General features: G+C 49.8%; 1 protein-coding gene across 1 annotated transcript in view; it reads right to left on the bottom strand.

Moving 5' to 3' along the window:
- Positions 1-18374, bottom strand: part of ELMO1 (engulfment and cell motility 1) — a 333348-nt gene that overhangs the window by 233004 nt on the left and 81970 nt on the right. The gene's annotated exons all lie outside the window — the stretch shown is intronic.

Here is an 18374-nt window from a genome sequence, read left to right as displayed (position 1 = left end):
AGCCCCGGCCTTCCACTGTGGCCCCCGTAAAAGCCAGAAGAAGGCTGGGCTATTCTTAAACCAGGACACAGGGAAGGAATGGGCGGGGGGAGAAGAAGAGAGAGAAAATTTTCTCTTGTTTGGAAGAACACAAGAGGAGAGATGGGTCCCAGTGGACCAACCCCACCGGCCTCACACCTGCTTCCCCCTTCCCAGAGAGTCCAAATGCCAAAGTGCCAGAGATGGCTCATGGGCACGGCGGGGGGGTGGGAGGGGAGTGGGGAGCAGGAAGGTGGGATGAGCAGGAAAGAAAGGACAGGCCGGGCCTTCATCTGATGCTTTCTAATATTAGCCTTAGAATACTAATAAAAATAGGCCCCGGAAATTGGCCACTTATCAGAATGTGCTGTCCTCAATCGACTTTGCATCCCAGGCAGTAACGCCCGGCTTCTCTGCAGGTGGAAATGACATTGCAGAGAACGTGGCTGTCCTTGGGCAGATGCTCCAGAAATGGGGGCAGGGAGTGGTTAGAATCTGGCCCCTCCCCCATGGTCTCTTTAACGTCTGACCGGTAAAGCCCCTCACAGGGAATGTATCTAGCCTCGCTGAGTCCTTGGGAGTAGGGACGGGCCCCCAGGCAACCCCCCAGCAGGGCACTCAGCTCCCAGCCCCCAGCCCCAGACACACCCTCCCCCCAACCGGGGTCCAAAGCAGGTTTCAGGACCCAGGTGCCTCAAATATAGGAATACATCGGCTGCCGGGAGCGCAGGACCAAAATCCACTTGCAGGGAGGCCCCAATTTATAAACACGTTTTACTTCCAAGGATTTGTCCTTGAGCCAGCTCGTTGGAGCCTAGACACCACAAAACCAACCCCATACACTGGGGGGAGGGGGAGCCCTGCTGGTTTCTCATTTCTAAGCATCCTTAGAGATCATCTGACTGAGCCACCTTCTTTTACAGCCTTCTGAGAAAGTGGAAGCCCAGGAAAGTGTGAAGTGGTAGGGGTGGAATTCGAACCCAGACCCTCTGATTCTGCTGGTGCTGTCCTCCAAGGGGGCCTTGACCTATAGCGTACCATTAGCATCATTCCAGACCTAAGCATCCCCAAAAGGCAGAGGATCTATAAAAGGGGAGGACTTTCCACCAGTCACAGCCCATCGTGACTCAGTGAGTACCTAAGCCTTTGGGGGCTGCCTGAGCCTCAGGGTCACACCTGAAGCCAGGTCTAGGCTGGATTCAAACCCAAGTGTTCCTGTCACCAAACTCAGCACTCTAACCACTAGACAACACTGCCTCTATGTGACCAAGTACAACACCTTTGGTTGTTGCTACTATTGATTTTCAATGAGAAAACATTCTGAGTTCCACCTGGGGGGCCACAAGCTCGGGGTCACCCCCGCTGCCAGAGGAGCTCCTCCTTCCCTCCATGCCTTCCTTTCCTCCCCTGCCAGGCCCCTCCCCAGCTCCAGGATAACACTGGGAGGACAGGACACCCACAGCCGCTGTTGTGACCTGGGGACACTTGTCTGTCCTAGGTCAGCTCCCCAGTGACCCCAACCTTCTTTGTTTTCAAGGGCCACCTTGCTTCCCTTTCACTTCTAGGAGGGCTTCTCTCCTCACTGACCCCATGTCCCTTGGTGCATATAGTTCCAACAAAGCCCTTCCCTTTGTCCCCCAGGGCAGAGAAGTCCAGCCCCAACAATGTCCATCCTGTGTCCCCCAGGGCAGAGAAGTCCAGCCCCAACAATGTCCATCCTGTATCCCCCAGGGCAGAGAGCCCCAACAATGTCCGTCCTGTATCAACCAGAGCGGAGAACCCCAACTTCTCCCCAGCCTTCAGTCCCTGTAACAAGCTCAAATTTCCTCTGCAAGGCCTAGGTTCTGCCAGGACCTGGAAAATAGGCAAGGGGTGAAACTACCAAGAGGGCAAGAAGAGGGAAGGGAGGGTTACAAAGTTCTTGTAAAAAGACCCGATTTTAAAAGGACCCAGCAAGTTCCTGGGATGGAAAGGAGCCCGTTATTTCTCCTACCAGCACAAACTCCTCACACAGTGATCTCTGCAGCATTCCTCATTAACAGTTAGCTATGCTCTTTATGAAGACCATTGATGATGGGGAGCTTACTACCTCTCATTCTATTTTTGGAAAGCTCTGATTACTAGGCCATTTTTCCCTGTACTGAGGCAAATACCCACCACTCCTCAACGTCATCTTCTGATAATAGCTTGTATTTGTGTGTGTGTGTGTGTTTTAGGGTTTACAAAGTGCCCTACACATTATCCCATTTGAACCTCGTAACAACCCTCTAAGATGACATTAAAAATAACAATAATGATAATAATAATTGGCATTTCTGTAGTGCTTTAAGGTTTGCAAAATGCTTTTACAAATATTATCTCATTTGATCCTCACAACAACCCTGGAAGATAGATTATTATCATTATCATTATTTTATTTATTATTTTATTATTTATTAGCTATTATTATCATCCCCATTTTACTATTGAAAAAACTAAAACAAACAGCAGTCAAGAGACTTGCCCAGGGTCTTACAGCCAGTAAGTGTCCGAGTCTAGATTTGGATGTTCCTGACTCCAGGACCAGCAGTCAGTGCAATGCACCACCCATTTTATAGATGAGAAAACTGAGGCTGAGTGAGGCCCAGGGTCATAGAGCTAATCAATGTCTGAGGCTGGATTCTCAATAACAACTCTTCAAATACTGGAAGGACCATCATGCCTCCTCTAAGACTTCTCCTTTTCAGGCTAACCGTGGAGTCCCAAGGTTGGGACTGTTTCATTTTGTCTTTGTATCTTCATCACCTAGGACAGTACCAGGCACACAGTAGGTGTTTAATAAATGTTGATTGATATGTCTTATATCCACCATCTTGGTCACGCTTGTCTGAATGACAAGGCATCAAGACACCAAGCCATGAGTTTTTCAATAGCCTTCTTAATGTGGAGTTCTCAGAACTGAACACAATATGCCAGGGCCAGTAGACCAAGGTAGAGCACTGAGGCACCATCATCTCCCTCATTTGGTACACTGGGGTCATGTTGTGACATTCCAGATAGCATATGTTACCAAAGAAAGAGGGCACTTGTAAATAATCTCGTTCCACACTGAACTTGTCTGTTGCAAGGGCGTAGCAACCTCAACACAAGTAAGTCCTTAAATGTAAAACCTTGAATGTAAGAAGGAAACAACACAAAAGACCATTTACTGATGGAGGTGCTGTGCATGCCAGAGTCTCTGGTCTTCCCCTTCCTGTTGCCAAAGTGTTTAATGTGCCAGATCCCTCAGAGCAAAAAGCATTGAGCTGTGAGTAAAAAAGATGGAGAGCCCAGATTATACACAGAGGTGCTCTCCTTCAACGCAACCCAGGCTTCCATTACTTTTGTGTTGGCCAGTTGGTCTTCCGGCTTCCATATTACCCTCTTGACTCAGATTGCACTAAAAGGCCACGAAAAACCCTTCACTTATTGGGGCCTGAGCTGTCATCGAGCTCTGCCTCCACTGTTCTCTACTTGTGCAGTGGATTGAAGTCACCAGCCCAGGCCACACCCTTCACCTCACTCATAAGGTTGGCAGGAGCTTCATTCCAATGCTTCATTAGGATCAATTAATACTCTGACTGGAACATTCCCTGAACTCAGCCCTGTCCTTTGAAGACAACAGAAAGTTGCAAGGAGCAGAAGTGGTACTACATTCTTGGATTCATCCCACCTCAAAGAAAGCCAACAAAATGAAGACAAAATGCCTTATTGACCTAGATGCTGGAATGTCTTTCTTGGGGTTTCTATATATATATTGGCCTACAGGGTCAAAACTATACCTTTGTTTAAAATATGGTGTAAATGTGGTAAATTTGGGTCAAAAGAAAAAGAAATATCCAACTTTGTTGTTTTCTCTGAACCCATTCTTTCAAGGACCCATTGGAAATTGACAAGGCTATTTTGTAACATCAGTTGGTTTGGTTATCAAGATCCAGCCTATGTCTGCCTCTTTCTATAGGTATTAAGGTTCAAAGCATGAGGTGGGTAGGAATCATGGCTCTGTCTTCCATCTCAAGAGCATGAATGATGAGAGGGCTGCACTCCCCTCTCCTCATACCATGTTTCATTGGTGGTCTCTGATTGTTCCATGACTTTCTAAGGCTATGAAATGTAGGCCATTGCATTTGACCATAAAACCTCACATTCAGTTCAATGACTCAGTTTCTAACCTTTCAACAAAATGGCCCCAGTAAAAGAGTTCAAATGAACATATCTACTGGTATTTGGAATAGACTCCAATAAAATCTGGTTCATAGGTAGAGGTTTTGGAGGGGTGCAATTGTGCCCTAACTGTAAGCCCAGTGGATCAAAGTGACTTTGGCCCAGTGACCTCACCTCTAGGCCTTAGTTTCCCCATGTGTAAAATTATAAGGGTGGACTATGTTCTGTCTAAGGTCCCTCTTGGCACTAATATTCCATTATCTTATTTGTGGCCAATCAGGAAGACAGACTAATGAATGGGGCTTTCTTTTAATCTCTTAAAAAGATGGGCTTGGGAGTGGAGCCAAGATGGCTGAATAAAAGCAGTTACTTGTTTGAGCTCTCCCCCAAACCCTTCCAAATACCTGTAAAAAAAATGGCTCTAAACAAATTCTAGGGCCACAGAACCCACAAAAAGACAGAGTGAAACAAATTTCCAGCCCAAGACAACCTGGATGGTTGATGGGAAAGGTCTGATGCTCTGGGCTGAGAGAGGAGTATGGGCTGCACTGGCAAAGACAGGGCCCTAGCAAACCTGGAGCAGGCCTCAGGGGGATCAAGGGTATCTGTGGTGGTTTCCAGACTTCCTAATCCACAAATGCCAAAGACAACTTAGAAGATCAGTGGGAAAGGTCTGTTGGAGCTGAGTGAGAGGGGCATGGTCAGGCCCCAGGCCCTGCACAGCCCTGGGGTGGTGGGGGTGGCAGCTGTTTCTGGAGCTCTTGGCCCACAGACTATAGGGGGATTGAGTGACTGATCAGAGGGGTATTGCAGGGATCTCTTTGCTGGCACTGAAGCAGGATTCTCTTGCTTTGCCTGTGCTTAGATCTGAGTAGTAGTAGTGGGTGGCAGTCCTGGGGCAAGGAGGAGCACTGGTGTGGCAGGGAGCTTGTGGCCACAGGGGAGAGGGAATCCTCCTCACAGTTCCAAGATGGAAAAGAGTGCTTGTGGTCATTCGTAGACCAGAGCCCAGGCCAGGAAAGGAGTAAATACCTCACCTATGATCATACCACCTTGAAAGAACTGAAAACTTACAGGTCCCTAGAAGTATCTCTGAAAACAGCTGCACAAAACCCCCGAAGCTTGGGACAGTACATTCTCCACACTGGAAGCAGACCCCCTACCTTAACAAAGAGTTTAAAACTCAAGTAATTGGCTGGGATCATGAGCAAACTGTGCAAAAAATAAGTCAGACTATAAAATCTTTCTCTGGTGACAAAAAAGATCAAAACATATGTCTAGAAGAAGACAACAAAGTCAAAACTCCTACATCCAAAGCCTCCAAGAAAAATACGAATCAGTCCCAGGCCATGGAAGAGCTCAAAAAGGATTTTGAGAAGCAAGTAAGAGAAGTAGAGGAAAAACTGAGAAGAGAAATGACAGTGATGCAAGAAAATCATGAAAAACAAATCTACAGCTTGCTAAAGGAGTCTCCCCCCCAAAATGAAGAAAATAACACCTTAAAAAATAGCCTAACCCAAATGGCAAAAGAGGTCCAAAAAGCCAATGAGAAGAAGAATGCCTTCAAAAGCAGAATTGGCCAAATGGAAAAGGAGGTCCAAAAGCTCACTGAAGAAAATACTTCCTTAAAAATTAGCATGGAGCAAATGGAAGCTAATGACTTTATGAGAAATCAAGAAACTATAAAACAAGACCAAAAGAATGAAAAAAAATAGAAGACAATGTGAAATATCTTACTGGAAAAACAACTGACCTGGAAAATAGATCCAGGAGACATAATTTTAAAACTATTGGACTACCTGAAAACCATGATCAAAAAAAAGAGCCTAGAAATCACCGCTCAAGAAATTATCAGGGGTAGCTAGGTGGCACAGTGGATAGAGCACCAGCCCTGGAGTCAGAAGGACCTGAGTTCAAATCCAGCCTCAGTCACATAACACTCACTAGCTGTGTGACCCTGGGCAAGTCACTTAACCCCATTGCCTAGCCTCCCCCCTCCAAAAAAAAAAGAAGAAAAAGAAGAAATTATCAAGGAAAACTATCCTGATATTCTAGAGCCAGAGGGTAAAATAGAAATGGAAAGAATCCACTGATCACCTCCTGAAAGAGATCCCAAAAGGAAAACTCCTAGGAATATTATAGCCAAATTCCAGAGCTCCAAGGTCAAGGAGAAAATACTGCAAGCAGCCAGAAAGAAACAATTCAACTATCAAGGAGCCACAGTCATGATTACCCAGGATTTAGCAGCTTCTACATTAAAGAATCAGACAATTTGGAATACAATAATCCAGAGAGCAAAAGAGCTAGGATTAAAACCAAGAATCATCTTCCCAGCAAAACTGAGTATAATCCTTCAGGGGGGAAAAAAGGATATTCAATGAAACAGAGGTCTTTCAAGCATTCTTGATGAAAAGACCAGAGCTGAATAGAAAATTTGACTTTCAAATACAAGACTCAAGAGAAGCATGAAAAGGTAAACAGGAAAGAGGCAATGTGAAATATCTTACTGGAAAAACAACTGACCTGGAAAATAGATCCAGGAGAGATAATTTTAAAACTATTGGACTACCAGAAAAGAAAATAAGAGACTTATTAAGGTTGAACTGTTTACATTCCTACATGGAAAGATGATATTTGTAACTCATGAGACCTTTGTCAGTATTAGGGTAGTTGGAGGGAATACATACATACATACATATATACATATATATATATAGACAGAGGGCACAGGGTGAGTTGAATATGAAGGGATGATATCAAAAAAATAAAATTAAGGAGTGAGAAAGGATTGTACTGGGAGGAGGAGAAAGGAAGAGGTAGAATGGGGTAAATTATCTCACATAAAAGAGGCAAGGAAAAAGCTTTTACAATGGAGGGGAAGTGGGGGAAGGTGAGAGGGAATGAGTGAACCTTACTGTCACTGGCTTTGGCTTAAGGAGGGAATAACATACACACTCAATTGGGTATGGAAATCTATCTTACCCTACAGGAGAATAGGGGGGAAGGGGACACGAGAAGGGGGGATGATAGAAGGGAGGGCAGATTGGGAGAAGGGGTAATCAGAAGCAAACTTCTGAGTAGGGACAGGGTCAAAGAAGACAATAGAATAAATGGGAGGCAGGATAGGATGGAGGGAAGTAACGTTAGTCTTTCACAACATGACTATTATGGAAGTGTTTTGCATGACTACACATGTATAACCTGTATTAAATTGCTTGCCTTCTCAGTGAGGATGGGTGGGGAGGTAGGGAGGGAAAGAATTTGGAACTCAAAGTTTTAAAAACGAATGTTAAAAATTGTTTTCACATGCAACTTGGAAATAAGATACACAGGCAATGGGGTATAGAAATCTATCCTGCCCGATAAGAAAGCAGAAGGGGAAGGGGAAAAGAGAAGGGGAGGGGATGATAGAAGGGAGGGCAGATTGGGAGAAGGGGTATTCAGAATGCATGCTGTCTTGGGGTGGGGGGAGGGATGAGATGGGGAGAAAATTTGGAACTCAAAATCTTGTGGAAGCGAATGTTGAAAACTAATAATTAATTAATTAATTAAAAGGATGGGCTTGCGCCCATGAAACAGTTCCTCAGTTGCCTCCATTTATCCCTTATTGCTTTGAGGCAGTGCCCTTTTGGAAGCTGCAGAAATGCTCTACTACAAGCCTGCACTTGCACATGAGACACAGGGGCTCACTGGCCTGTACCCATGGAACCTGAGCACAGGTCTGGGCCATTAGGCCAACTCAGCTGGGAGAGAGAGTGAAGGCACGACGGGCAGAGACACCAAAGCCCTTCTGCTCACAGGTACAAACTGGCAATGACAATTGTTATAAAGCATCTTCTCTACTTTTGGACTCACAAGCAACCTAGAGTTTTGAGGCTTGTAGCTGTGCATTTGCAACTGAAGTGCATTTTGCCAGTTGCCAAGGGGGAGCCTGGCAAGGTAGGTTATGGGCAACCAGACCACGAGGAATTTCAAATGCCAAACCAAGGAATCAGTGCTTTGCCTTAGAGGGACTTGGGAGTCATTGATGCCCCTAGGACAAGGGAGTGACATGGTTAGATATTTACACTCCAAAATGTCCACCAGGAAGAAGCCTCGGCTCCATGGACCAGCCTGAGCATCCTGAACATGGCATTCTCGGCAGAAATAGGGCAGAGAAGAGGATGCTGGTCCGCAGACACTGGGCATCCTCTCCTTGGACCACCATCATCACTTTCATGCCTTTGAAAACTGACCAGTACTCATGTGATGAGACCCAGTGATGTCCAGAGAGGGAGTGGTCCCCGCCAGCTGGAATAATTAAGGACAATGGCCCTGGAAGCCTCCTTCCACTTATGCACCAGCCAGCAACCTAATTTCAGAGAGGGCTCCAAGCACATTGAAAAACAACATGAAGTAAAAAGGAGGTTGGCAGCAATGCAATGAGTGCCCTCTAGCGTTGGCCAACTGGCAGACCACTTAAAAGTTGGACAAAAAAATCACCATCAGAAGCACCTGTTCCCCAGTCCTCCAGAAGGATATACATGAAGACAGACACAGAGGTAAGAAATGTAAAGTGCTGCGCCTCCATAGAAGGAACCCCGGAGCCTCACTGGGGACGTCCCTTGGGGGACAACGTCATCAGAGCAGATCAGACCTTAAGGGCCCCGGCCTGTCACGTTGTCACAAAGTTAATCAAATGAAATATTATTTGTAAAGTGCTTAGAACAGGGCACACAGTAGGCAGTTAATAAATGCTTTTCTCTCCCCCACCTTCCTTCCCTTCCCAAGGTCATGCAGGTTTAGGCACCAGAAGAGGGTTTTGAACCCCACTTGTACCCCATTGCCTCCCTAAATGGACACTATTGCTGGATTCCCTGGGTGGGCCCCATGCCTGCAGGTATTTGATGCACACCTTGGCTTTCTTTTTTTAAGCTTGGCTGGTAATTTGTACATGGAGCAGAGTCCTCCCCAATGTGACTGCAGGGGTGGAAGAAGGGCAAGGGGAACCATGGAAATGCAGAAGCAGAGAGGAGAATGCGGCAGAGGCCATCACTGACCATCCTGGACCTGTCAGGGAGGTTTGGGGAGGGACGCTGGCAGAAGCAGCCATGCCTCCAACTTGGTCAGAAGTGGTCCCTGGGAGCCGAGAGACCAGCTCGGCTCAGCCGGACCAGAGACACTTGGCCACAAGACCGTCTCCTCAGCTGGGATCACTCTTGGCTGCATTTTCAAATTGACTTCTCCCCAAGGACCTTCCAAAAGAATCCACTTCAGCTCCTTCGCGGAATCTTGAGGAGGGCGGAGACTGGGGGGGGGGGGGAGTGAGCCCTCGCTCCATCCAAATCCCTCCCTCCCGATCGCTTTATGTAACCGCACTACTCCAGCAAATACTGCCTCTTCCCTATTAGTGAGGTCTGACGAGGTTTCGCCTTGTATAAAATGTCACTGCCCAAATTAGGCTCTCCTCCAGCCTGGCCAGAGTTTATAAATGCCTCCCAACCCGAGAAAAGGGACCCGGGCCAGCTGGGGTGGAGGCGGGGGTGTCTGGGCACAGATCTCCTCTGTGAGGGTCCTGCCGGGCTGCAAGCACAGCTGAGCACCGGGCGAATGGACAGCCCCTGAGGCCGTGGAGAAAAGCTCAGTGGAACATTCTTCAATGCTCCAAGTCCCAGGCAGAAGGGATGAAAATAGAAGGTCCTCCCTGGCTGTCAAAGATGGAAAGCAGAGACCAGCTAGGGCCAAACTGGGATGCCTGGCCTTCGGGAACATGGCTCAAGTGACCCAGATCCTGAATTCTAAAGCCAAAGCTCTGGCTCTACCACCAAGTCAGCGTGGGAAGAAACTGGCCCTGTCCAACTCGGGCCATTTCAGTGGGCTAGGCGGCCCTCCTGGTGAGGCCCGGGGTCAGCAGGTGCCGCCTGAGTTCCCGAGCCAAAGACTAAAGGGGCGGACCCTCCCCTCGGCTCCCAGATGCACAGGACCTTTGGGGCGGGTGTCTGGAAGACATCGAGTCAGCGGCAGGACGGGGCGGAGCGCACCAGGCAACGGACCTGGGGCCAGGGAGAGCCAAGCTTCAATCCCTCCGAGACATTCTTAGCCGCATCGTCCTGGGACGGCTGCTTCCGCTCTCTCAACCTCAGCTCATGCATTTATAAAATGGGAATGCCTTTTGTTGTTATTAATACATGATGTGATATTAATGTATTGTAATATTACATTAATGTTCATGTATAATATTAATGGTACAAACACAAAATGCGACTACTAGTGCTTCATGTTATTTATACAGAATTACAATTCTACCTAACACGCAGAATTAGTATATAATAATGCCCACATGTAATATTAATGGTATATGTGTAAATGGGAATGATGCTTTTATTAGTATTTATCTATAACATATAGTATTTAGTATAATAATGCAGCTATAAAATGGGAATGATACTCTTCCCTCCCAGGATTCCTAGAAGGATCAATGAGATTGTCATTCAGAGTGCTTGGCACACCTCCAGATGTGCTGGGCATGGGAGCTCGGACACTTGCCTGTGTCGGCTCCGCCTAGGTCCCCCTCACCCAACACCACCAACGACTCTCGCATCAATGCACTTAAAGGTGGGAGAAAGGTTTTCCTCACAACTGGGTGAGAAGAGCAGGTTTTCTGATCCGGGTTTGACAGATGAATAAACAGGCTCCTCACGTGAACCAGAGCTCCCCTCTTTCGGCCCTTTCCTTCCCGGGCTCCTTGCTCATCCACCTCCCACCTGAGAAGTGGGGTCTCAGGGCTCTGTCCTGGGGTCATTTCTCTTCTTTACTACACCGTCTCTCACAGAGACCTCTCCAGCTCCAAGGCATTAATCTGAATCTGTATCTGTATCAAGGTGACTCCAAAGTGCTGGACGCTTCCACTGGGCCCTTCCAGCAGTCTCAAACTGAATATCTCCAAATTGGAACTGACTGGCTTTCTCCCAAAAAACCCACCTTCTTCCCAGCGTCTCTGTTCCTATAGGGTACAGCCTCCTCCCAGTCACTCAGGTTTTAACCTCATAGTCCTCCTTCACTGCCCCTTCTCTCCATTGCTGCTGTCCCCACCGTGGTCCCTGACCGCCTCTCAGCTTAGGGTCCGAGGTGGAGGGTGAAGGCGGATTGAACCCTAACCCTAAATTGGCTGCACCCCATGCCTGTAACACACCGGGTCCTCACCTCTAGTTTCCTTCAAAGCTCAGCTCCACCCCACCTTTGGTGAGGCCTTTCCTGACCCTCCCGGCAGCTAGTCTGCCTGCCCCCTCCCCAATTAGCTCCTATTTCTCTTGTACAGACTCGGATATGTGCCTGTTGTACCCTGCGGTCGGGGACAGCGCGTGTGTTTTTGTGTCCCCTGAACCCAGCACAATGCTTGGTTTGCTACAGCAATTCGATAAATCCTTTCTGATGTCCTCGGCCCGCTGTGGCTACCTCCTGTCCAAGCTCAGCGTCCACAAAGGAGCTCATAGATGCTGGTGACATTCAGGGAAGGAGCAAGGGATTTGCCCGAGCTCACATCCCAGCTCTGCCCCCCTCTGGGCCTCAGTTTCCTCCTCTGAAAATGAAGGAGTTGAATGGATGTTAAGGTCCCCTCCAACTCCTGACCTATGATCTTATGTCCCTAAGTCACCCAACCACTCTGTGCCTCAGTTTCTTCATCTATGAAATGAGGGGTTGGACGAGATGGCCTTGGAGGGTCCTAACTCTAGCTCCAGACCCCTCTCCCTGAGGTAGAGCTGATGCTGTATCTGCCGGTTATCAAAGACGACATTTATCTGGCGTGTCTGACGTGAGGCAAAGACGAGGGTGTCACGGTGGGAGAGCAGGCAGCCATCCGCCTGAGAACCAGCAGGAAGGTAGGTAGAGCTGGGGTCCTTCCAAGCCCCCCAAAGACCCCTCCTCATTTGGATCCAGCCCCGTCCCTCTGGTCCTGCCCTCCAGCATTTCCCACTGCCCAGTCTCGCCTGGGACTTTGGTGTTCTCCATGTGTGTGTCAGGAGCACCCTCTAGTGACCACAAAGCACATCAACGACGTAAGAGGTGAGGTGGGGAACAGAAGCAGGGGAGGAGCCCCCAGGCTCCTGAACAGGCTTGAGCAGCCCAGAGGATCAGACAGAGTCAGGGCGCCCTCCCCCGAGAACCCTGAGCAGGGCCCGGCTGAAGCCTCAGAATCCAAACGGAGAAGAGCCCAGAGCAGGGAGGCGGGGTGGGGTCAGGGGCCGAGAGCGGCCCTCAGTGGTCCCCATGGGCCTTTCCTTACATTCAGCGCAGTCGCCCATGTTCTCAGAGAGGCCCCAAAGCTGAAGGCAGAAGCGGGAGATCGGGAGATCAGGAGCCAGCGGCCACTCGCCCCTTAGGGGCCACGGGAAGAAGGCTGCTCCCTTCTCCCCTAGAAGGCCCTGCAGGTACAGTTCTTGTGTCTTTTCTCTTCCTCAGGCCAAGTGTTCCTGGGTCTTCCAACGTCCTCCAGAGACGTGGCCTCCTGGCCCTGAGCCGTCCTCATTTGGACGCTGTCCAGCTCGCTCACCTCGCGCAATCTGACCGGCATTCTCAAGTACTCCGCACTATCCTAGGCATGAGGCTAGAGATGGGGCCTGACCTGAGCCTCACTAGGTGCGAAGTGCTGCAATGTCTCTGCCAGGGCAAAGCTTTCTCCAAAACTTAGCCTTGGAAAGTTGAAGACTTGGCCAGAGTCACGCAGCCTGCATGTGGCAGAGGCTGCCTCGGCTGCCTCGGCTGCCTCGGCTGCCCTGGCCCAGGGGCAATTCATACTGAGCCTGCTGCCTACGGAGACCCCAGCTTTGCCCCCCCCCCCCGACTTGGACTTGGGACACTGAGTCCTTGAACTTAGGTATCCAACTTGACAGGTATCACTATCCAGTTTGATTTCCCTGATGCCCTGGCTTCAAACCCTCAGGTGGGAGAGAGGAAGATGGTAAAGTACCAAGGCTTCAAAGAGCTGGCAACAGCAGAAGCCAGACGCCAGGGGACAGGCATGGATAGATGGGGGGCTGACTTTGGCTCTGGCAGTGACAAACGCTGCTTCCCAGAGCAGAATCCTACCTGGGGGCCGCAGGTACGGGCAGGGCAGGGTCCCAATTCCCAGGTCAAGGCTCTTTGCTGGTCTGAGTAAGTTAGGAGCTTTCAGTCCTCACCGCCCCCCTTCCCCATCCTCTCTTGGGCTGCTCAGAGCTATCCTGGGTCTGTTTTCCAACCAGTTCAACTCCCCCCCCCCAAGCAGCTTTGGGGTGCCATGAGAAGAGAGGACAGTTCTGCAGCTCTCCTGGTCTTGCCCTTAGACACCTTCAGAAAGCCAAGGGGATGGCAGGCAGCCCTCCCCGGCCTGGCCCTATCTCCATGCCAGGGAAGGAGACCTGGCACACTGGAAATCTGCTCTTTGCTGTTCTGAGCTTAGAGGCCACCCTGGGGTTCCCTCTTTGTTCCTTCTCTATCATGAGCATCCAGAGCACACCATCTGCCACACAATTACAGGACTTTACAGCACCTTAATCCATGGAATTGAGCCTCCCATATGAAATGAAAGATCAGGCGAGGCCTTGAATGCCACACCCAGAGACCACCAAACAGCTGGCACAGAGCTAATGCTGATCTGGTAAATGGGGGCAATCCAAAAGGCTCCATCCAACCACCAGTCACCGAATGACCTGGTGCCTTCCTAGACTATGTTGGTCTAAAGGGACCTCAATGCCAGAGGGGTATCGGATAATCCACTCAGCCCTCTGTTAGCTTCTGGCCCAATGGTTTCAATGATGTGACATCTGATTCACAATAACAATACAGCAACTTCCCTCTTCATGGGAGGGCAAATGATGATGCTTCCAACCCCCCAGTCTCAGAATCAGAAGGTGCCTCAGAGGCCATGGAACATCACCTGGGCCGCAACAGGCAACCTCTCTGTGACATGTAAGTGAAAACCCCACCCCACCTTCCCAACAGCTTATTCCAATTCTGGAGAGCTATAGTCATTTGGGGGGCTGCTGGGGGGCACCATAGAGCACAGAGCACCAGGTCTGGAGTCAGGAAGACTCATCCTCCTGAGTTCAAATCTGGCCTCAGACACTTACTAGCTGTGTGACCTTGAGCAAGTTACTTCACCCTGTTTGCCTCAGTTTCCTCATCTGTAAAATGAGCTGGCGAAGGAAGTAACCAACCACTCTAGTATCTCTGCCCAGAAAACCCCAAATGGGGTCATGAAGAGTCAGACATGACTGAAAATTGATGGAACAGCAAAATCCCTTTAGCCGCTCCTCCCATGGCAGATCTTCAGAGACCCTGGTCTCTTTCCTCGGGTCAGTCTCCACTTTTTGAATGTCGTCCTAACTGTGGAGCCACAACCCACCATCTCCGAGGCAGATGTCGTGTTCCAGCCAAGAAATTCAAAGTGTCTGTTCAATAGCCATTCAGTCTTCCCCTCTGAAGGAGGGAAAAGCAGCTCCCGTTTTCCTGTGTCTCAGAGGGGACGAGGACATGCAGACAGCCCCCGGGAAGCCATGCTCAGACATCAGACCTCCCAGCTCTACAAGAGACCAGGGGGCTTCCCTCTGCAGGGACAGAAGAGCCTGGAGCTTGGGCCAGCACCTGCTTCTGGGTCTGGGAGAAAACTAACCCTTCGGGTGTGCGGCACTCCATTTCCCAAGAAGGCCAGAGACGACCACCCAAACTGCCAATTGGCAGCCCAGCTCGGAGCTCGTACATCTGCTTTTTTGCCTGGGGGCCTCATCACCTTGCAGATCCCAGACACTTCTCTCACTGCTTTTCCCTCTGTGGTGGAGGACATGCGTCTTGCTGTGGCTTGTCCATGTGGGAACCATGATAAGGGACCCCTTGATGGACCCATGATGTCCCTCCGCCAATGTTGGGGACCTCTTTGTGTGGGATACACACCCAAGAACTATTGAAGAGGATCCTTCACCTGTCCAGAGGGCACCATCTTCTTGGGCTCTTAACCTCCTGCGGGGATCAGAGTTGACCCTGAGACGGCCCTTGGGTTTTTCTTCGCTCTCACTCGATGAACCGTCCCCCCTCCTGCTCTGCTCAGTGCTCAAATGTCTTTTAGGGCACGTGTTCTGGGCATCCTTCCTGCGTGTGGACCCTGCAAGCCCTTGAGATTCTTCCACGATCGCAGTGGTGCTCCATGATTGGCAGGGTCCAGGAGAAAGCCACGACTCAAGATGTGGCCTTTAGGAATGGGGAGCCGGGCTGTTGTGAGACAACGCGTGTATTTGTTTGCAAACACACGTCATTGTTTGCTCTTATTCTGAAAGCAACCAAAGCAATCTGAAAAGACTGGTTCAATAGCTGATGGAGAACACACTTCTCTCTGAGAGCCCGGCCTGTATTTTGCCTTTCTTTGTATGTCCAGTCCTTGAAACTTCATAAATGCTCAGTGATTCAATTAAATTTAATTTAAGTGACCTGAGCCCCGCAGCAACCCTCTGAGGAAAGGGTGTGCTCACTTTACAGCTGAGGAAACTGAGGCACAGGCTTCCACGAGGTGTTAGAGAGGGGATTCTCCATCCAGGGCTCAATGGACTACATAGGCTGCCCAGAGGCCCTGCTGGGTGGACACTAATCACTCTGTCTAGAATGAAATGCGTTACTGAGCCTTCAAGTGGGGTCAGGCCTTCCAGGCCGTGCAACTGACAGCTCGTCACAGGCATTTTAAAAGCAGGCGCACTCCGTTCACTGAGAGAAAAAATGCTGAGTCTCCTTTCAATATCTGCAGAGTGAAGACACCCATGAACGCCCCATCCACCTCTGATCAAACAAGCCCGGGGATTCTGACCCTCCCGTGGGCTGGGCTCTGCACAGCCAGATCCTTCTTCTCCTGGCCAACCACTTAACCTTTCTTGACTTTTTCAAAGCAGGAGGGCCGGCCAAGCCATCGCTAAGGTCCTGTCCTGCTTAAACACTGGGATTTGGAAACACCCCAAGAATCCACCGAGGGAGGAAGATGCTGTTTTGTCCTTTGTCTTTGAATCCCCAGCCCCCACCCCTGTATTGATTGTGTGTACAGACCCTCAGGAAGAGAAGAATATGCAATGGAGAGCCTCCCCCCAATTCTGCCTTGCACATCTCAGAGGCGTTCTGAGGATTCTGGTGCATTCCTTTGGGACCTCGTCACAAAGCCAGTTGACCAATCATGGACATGCCAGAGCACACACGTGTACATACACATGTGGACACACACACAGTCACCCTCAGACGTACCTTAAGGTCAGGATGTTTTTATCAGACAGAAACACAATGTATTGACTCCAAGTAAGATAGGATTCACCCCGACCCTAATTCTGCCCATTCTGCCCTGACTCATTGTACTCAGAGGGTTACCCAAATTCCTGCCAATCACCCCACCCCCGAGAACAGCACCCACCTCCACAGGGAGACAAAGGCCTTATGCTCTCAGGCCCCTGGGTTCCCCTTCTATCCTCTTTGATTCTGCTCAAGAAGGCAGGGCCATTGCTTCCCAGCCTGGTCTCTTTTCCCTGGGCAGGGGAAGAGAGCGTTAACATTTTCCAGTGGGGGCCACGTTGTCTCCTTTTCCAAAGACACCCTGCCAGGAAAGAACAGGCCTTCTCCAGAAAAATTCAGCTTTTCCTTGATTACTCTAATGGTGTGATGTCAGTGGAATCCAGGCCTGGAGGGTGAGCTGGCCACGGGCCCTGGGAACGTTCCCAGCCTCCTCATCATGGCTTTTCTTCTCTCATGCTCATCACTAAGTTTGGTAGGGCTCTGGAGGCCATCATCACTAGCTCTGAGACATGCTCTCTTTGGCCTCCCAGAGAGACCCTGCCTGGCTCTGAAGGGGGGAGGACTATTTACAGCTATTCCCCCACTAGAGGAACCCAGGGGCCAGTGGAGGCATCAGCTGCTTCCTCCTGAGTCCCAGAAGGAGGAGCCTGGAGGCCTTCTTAGGGAGGCATCTCCAGGCCTGGGTCAGACAGGCCTCCAACCCATCCTTTGAAGCCTCCCATGGAGGCAAGGCAAAGTACTGGCAGCATGAGCCCCATGATTATAGGAGTCAGGGTCTGGTGAGCTTGGCTTCAGAATGGGGAACTCCCAACAGGCAGTGGGTTGACTCATCTCCTCTGCCCCACGGCTCCATGGCCACAGGTACAGAATGGTCTGTGGGCAGCCCAGAGGGCATGCGCTGAACAAACAGCCAAGAGGGAGGCTGCCCTGAGCGTCTCCTATTTCTGCCTTGCCTGGTTTGCTCCAAGCTCGGGTGGGCGGTGCGTTGCAGAGGCAAGACCACAGCGCCCATTGACAGAGCGGCTTTGTCTTCAAAATCAGAAACACATGAAAAGCACCCTGCGGACTGCTGGCTCCTGAGGGAGGAGGAAGCGGGCTGAGGGAGCCCAGGAAGGCCCAGGAGAGGGGGGAAGGAGAAGGTACAAGGCGGGGTCACAGAGCCTGCTCTTCTAGAAGCAGCTCCTGACACCTGCAGCCCCGCTTCCCTTCCAGACATGGGGGGGCCTGAGGAAGGGGCAAAGATGGAGGTGGTGCTCACAGCAGTGTTAGCAACTCCAGAAGTGGGCCACAGCTCATTTGTACCAGGGACAGCCTCAGCTACATTGTTCCCATCCTCATTTTCTGTCCAAGAGACACAAGATTCCCTCCAGGACCCAGAGATAGCCAAGGGTAGAAATCAGCAAAGAAATTAGGCCAAGGCAATGCGACACCAGAATCAGGAACAAGTTTTAAATATTAGATTGTTGGTGAGCTCCTTAGCTCAAAAAGAGTTTCAGGAAGAATCATCACCATCACCTTCACCATCATCATCATCACCATCACTATCACCATCATCATCATCACCTTCACCATCATCATCATCACCATAACCATCATCATCACCATCATCACCATCACCATCATCATCACCATCACCTTCACCATCATCATCATCACCATCACCATCACCATCACCATCACCATCATCATCACCATCATCACCATCACCATCATCATCACCATCACCTTCACCTTCACCATCATCATCATCATCATCACCATCATCATCATCATCATCACCATCATCACCATCACCTTCACCATCATCATCATCACCATCATCACCATCACCTTCACCATCATCATCATCACCATCACCATCACCATCACCATCACCATCACCATCACCATCACCATCA

This window comes from Vombatus ursinus, unplaced genomic scaffold, assembly GCF_900497805.2.
Source record: "Vombatus ursinus unplaced genomic scaffold, bare-nosed wombat genome assembly UNPS02014817.1, whole genome shotgun sequence".
Classification (NCBI taxonomy): Eukaryota; Metazoa; Chordata; class Mammalia; order Diprotodontia; family Vombatidae; genus Vombatus; species Vombatus ursinus.
Note: the sequence above shows the minus strand (reverse complement) of the source record. Positions and strands in the feature narration are given on the sequence as shown.